Below are 5,360 nucleotides of genomic sequence, written 5' to 3' on the forward strand. Positions count from 1 at the left end.
TTTGGAGTTTTCTCTTTCTTTAGCACAGCAAGGTTGTGCTGTAGCCACTGTTAAGGGCTATTTATCTGCTTTGTCGGCCTTTTTATGTTTGCCGGACCAGCCGTCTTTATTTAAGTCCCCCATTGTCATGAGGTTCATTAAGGGCCTTACAAATAAGTTTCCTCCCACTCCTTTCATTATGCCTCAGTGGGATTTGAATCTCGTACTCACTTTTTTAATGGGTTCTCCATTTGAGCCTCTTCACTCTTGTCCGTTGAGGCTTCTTTCTTTTAAAATGGTTTTCTTGATTGCCATTACCTCGGCTAGGAGGGAAAGTGAGCTTCAAGCTCTTAGTTCGAAACCTCCTTTCCTGACCATTCATGCGGATAAGTTGGTTTTGAAGACCGGGGCTGCTTTCCTTCACAAGGTGGTTACCCCTTTTCATATGGGACAATCCATCACTTTACCCACCTTTTGTACTCCCCCTCACCCTTCCAAGGAGGAAGGGAGACTGCATCGGTTGGACCCTAAGAGGGCTGTCAGCTTTTATTTGGATCGGACTAGAGATCTGAGGCTGGACGATCAGCTCTTCGTGGGCTATGTTGGGAAAATGAAAGGCAAGGCAGTGCACAAGAGGACGCTTTCCAGGTGGATTATCTTGTGCATCAAGATTTGCTACACCCTGGCCAAGAAGGAACCGCCTGAAGGTATCAGAGCTAAGTCTACTTCTGCTTTGGCTAGAGGTGTTCCTGTTCTTGATATCTGTAAGGCAGCAACTTGGGCCTCCCTCCACACCTTTGCAAAGCATTACTGCTTGGACTCTGAGGTTAGGAGGGATGGCCATTTTGCTCTCTTGTTTTGCAAGATTTTTAGGTCTAGTCAGGTGGACACGCTCCTCCGGGAGAGGTATGGCTGTGGGAATCTATTCAAAAGGTGAGGAATCCACAGGCAGAAGTATTCATCAGAAGAACAAGTTACTTACCTTTGGTAACGCTTTTTCTGGTGGATACAATATCTGCCTGTGGATTCCTCACGCTCCCACCCGCCTCCCCGTTGTCCACCTGTTTCTACCAAAAAATATTTTATTTTAATATGTCAATCATGTTTATATTTTAATGATGAGAAATGCTTTTTCTGTTGCTATTTCTCTATGCTTTTGTTGATTTTGCTTTTGTGAATTTATATACATGTATACATTTGGTATGCTATATTTGCATTTGAAAATGTGTCGGTCCGCCCGTTTGCCTCGGTGGCACGTAAAAAATGGGTGGAACTGACGTCAGCACGCCGACGAGGTCCTTTTGTGGCTCCGATGACGTCATACGGTGCCGCGAGCGGAGCCGGTCAATTGTGACGTCCTTGTCGACGTGGGAGAGCTAGGAAAGAATTTTCCCGCGGAATGCTGGCGCAGGGGGTATTCAAAAGGTGAGGAATCCACAGGCAGATATTGTATCCACCAGAAAAAGCGTTACCGAAGGTAAGTAACTTGTTCATCTAGTCTGTTACCTGGGGATATTCTGCGATGACTTTGTAGTTAGATAGAGTATGCACCAGAAAGAGTAGTATGTATTACATTTATTCTTCTGGCCTGTTTTGATGAGCCTTTGGCACAACCCCTGTCTAAGGCCCTTCGATATGCCTCTATGGAAGAACTTTTCAGATCAAATTCTGCCACTCTTGTTATGCCGATAAAGATAATGATCATGCATAGGATGAACTCGCAGAGGCTGGTAACCTCTTCCTTTCTTATAGCACCGATGCTGCCATTTTCTTAGGCTTATAAAATGCAAGTGACTAAAAACATCTTCAAAAGGGAAAATCCCTTATATCTATGGGTCTCCTTCAGTGGAAGTCTCTTCATTCACTTTGGTGATGCAAAAAGCAGCAGAAGCTTTAGCATCAACTTTGGCCGCCACTAAGTTCATGTCTAACATTTGATAGAAATCTTTCAACATTCCTCTGCTATTTCTGGGCCTCTACTACTTTTTAATGATAAATTCTTGAGCTTATGGTTGCTGCCTGAGATAATCCCTCTTTGGCAGTCCAAAGGCAGATCACCAGCCTACATTCCACCGTGCACATACCTTCTCAAAGAGTCTAATGGTCTCTAGCCGCCACCTCTAATGTGAACCCAAATGCCTTTTTTTCTAGGGTCTACGTACAACAGTCTAAGAGGTTGTAATTTGTGGTTCGAAAATACCAACTGGGCATTGTATCTACACTCTGTGGGTATTGACTGTTGTCAGTATACCTGATCACATGAAAAAAAGTTTTCTGTTCTGCTCTATGATGGTTGTGCAGTATGTAATATGTAGATGCCTTACCTTGATGCATGGGGAAAGCTGTCACTATGTTGCCAGACTCGGATGATTAATGAAATTTCAAGGTCATGCCTAGGCATCCCTCATGGATATTCCCTTAAATGATGAGCTTGTGTTAGGAGATAATCTGTCTCCTCCCTGGAGCACTTACAGAAATGGCACTGCCACAGTACACTAGCTGTATTTGAGCCTCCCCAGGCAAACAACCCTTATAACGGCTACTGCACAGCACAACTGTCCTGGCAATGACAACCTTTCTATCTGATCCAAGACCCCAACAAATGTTTTGCTCCCATTGAGCCAGAGGGATTGAAAGGCACTTTCAACATCAGCATTAGCCCCTGCTATCTTCTTCTTGCTTTGCTACTCCAAAATCCCTCTGACTTCTCCCACTGTGCCACTAACTTCAGAGTGGCTGGGGGTGGGAAATCTCCCATTGCTCTACCAATTAGGAGACAATCATGACTAATTAATGGTTCATCTGCAAGGGTCAGACCCTACCCTTTCTGTTGTTTTCTCCAGCCCACACTCTCCGTACTCCAGGATGTACTCTCTGGCTCCCACCTCGATTTTGGAGACAGACGTTTTTGCCCTGCTGAGCAGAGGGGCCGTAAAGATGGTGCTGAGTGCAGAAGATTGCATAAAAAACTATTCAATTTACTTCATGGTCTCTAAGGAGAATGGAGGTCTAAGAACTAGCCGGTGCTTCCCCTCTTGAACCATTTATTCGGCAGGACTTGATTCTGTCTCTTGGATGGATTGGATGGTGTCCCTGGATCTCCATCTGCCTATCCTTTCTGCTACTCACAGCTGTCATCTGATGTGTACTATGCGATAGCTGCACTATCAATTCACAGTTCTGCCATTTGTGCTGATGACTGCACCTTGGGTTTGCTCTTCGGTAATGACTGTGGTATTGGATTAGCTGTTCAAGTCAGTAGTCCATGTATTCCTATGCATGAACAACTGTCTGGTGAAGACAGGGTCTCCAGCTCTGGTCACTGGATATCTTTGGCACACCATGACCATTCTTCATGAGTAAGGCTTCTGATCAGCAGAAGCCGCTAGGTGGGGCAAGCAGTTCTGTTAATTCAGAAATGTCAGAATGGAACTGCATATAAGCACCACCACTGTGTTCTAGTGTCAGTCCTTTTCTTTCTGTGCCTCCAAAGAGGATCAGGAGCTCCGCTCCCAATTTGTTTGGCTATCTGACAAGTCTTGAAAATAGAACAAAATCCACTGCAATAGGCACCAATGTCCCCTTGTAAAACTACAGGTTTTGACCCATGCCACGACTGTAGAAAACATGTTGGTCATGAATCTGCACCAGGTGTGTCACTGGTGCTTGAGTTTGGGATTTCAGGTCTTGCAGCTAGTGTGCTGTCATGCACACTAAGGCGATCCAGGACCAACAAGCAAAGCTGTACATAGGCACACACAAGGAGAAATTGCAGGCTTTGAGTAGGTATCACTCCAAGTCAAGGGCGCAGATTCACTCCCGAGCCCAATTCTGCAGGAATATTAGCTTCATGGTTGAAGTCCTCCAGTAAATCAAAATCAAAATCCAAGCACAAGAAATGCTACTGGAACTCAACCCCATCCCACCACTCTACACCCAAAGAGAAATGTTGACAGCGTCACTATGTCGGTCGTTCTCCCTCTAGATCACCAGTTGCAGAACCAATTAAACAATTGATCCAGGTACGCCCCAAATGTCTTTGGGCATTGACTATAAGGAGGCTAAACTGCAGATATCTATCATTCTACCAGCTCCCTCTGGTGTGCCTTCACGCCCCAAGGATCCGCAGCCACCTTCAGCTGGTTACTGCCTGTGGATCTGTCCTGCAGGCCATCTGGACCCCTTACCTGCCCCATACTGACTCTGGCCTTGATAGTACTGATATTTTGAGAGAAGGGTGGTTGGCACCAGTCTGGTGCTCCACTATAATGCGTGGATGTGCTCCCTAGGATTTCCTGGAAATGTACAGACCTCGCTCATGGATATGCCTTTTGATAGTTTACGCCTGTTCTTTGAGAAAGTAAACTCTGCCTTCCTTGGAACTTTTCTTGGAAAGTAGAGCCACTGCATGTCCCTGGGGGCTTTTTATCCCTGACAAACAGTTCCTTCACCAGTTTAGGAAATTCCGAGACTATTGTTTGGGTCTAGCTTATAGGCAAGGTCAGTGTCACAAGCCACTGCTACTATCACCCCAATTTTTTCGAACCTGAGGATGTGGATCTGGCAAGCAACATGAAGGCTAATAAGTACACCAGTCGTCCCATTCTCCTTCCCCTGCGTCAACAGCCACCAAGCTGCTTTAGCTTGCCATTAGTTCAGCACATCCACCCGTAGGAGACCAGATATAGAACTTTCTCCCACCGTGGGTATTCATCTCCGACATTGGGGCCCTTCAAATCGTTTAGTTTGACTAAGCCATACCCTTTCTTTATGCTCTACCAAAATAGCTCCTCAACATCAGAGCGACTTTCAGAGAAACACCTGCACATTCTGTTGTAAGAGGTGCGAGTTTTACCCTCCATTAAAGCTATTAAAGAGTTCTGGACTCAGAAACAGTAAAAGGTCAGTAGTATTGCCATTTCCTAGTGCCAAAGAAGGATGAGGACCTCTGGCCCATTTTATACCTTTGTCCACTGAATGCCTTCCTTTAGAATGGCAAATTCAAAAAGTTCATGCTCAGCCAAATCTAGTCTGCCCTGAACCAGAGTGACAGGCTTTGGCTGTTTACATAATGCATATGTACTTAATTGAATCTGACTTATTATCAACGTTAGGCCCCGCGTCCCCTATATATTACACACGCACTTTTAGTAAATTACATAATTTTAGACGTGCTTTCTGATCCACTGAGAAAGTCTGGGGGGAAAGTGGAGCGCTGTATGTACTGTATTGCTGTTTTAACCAGAATAACTGCCCGTTTTTCACATTGTAATGTTTGTCTCTTTTTATCTAATGGCTTGTACTGTATTTTTTATTTGTGTTTTTATGGCCGTTTCGGCCAAAATAAAGATTCTTGATGAAGTGATGAAGTGGACAGGCTG

This window comes from Triturus cristatus, chromosome 11, assembly GCF_964204655.1.
Source record: "Triturus cristatus chromosome 11, aTriCri1.1, whole genome shotgun sequence".
Classification (NCBI taxonomy): domain Eukaryota; kingdom Metazoa; phylum Chordata; class Amphibia; order Caudata; family Salamandridae; genus Triturus; species Triturus cristatus.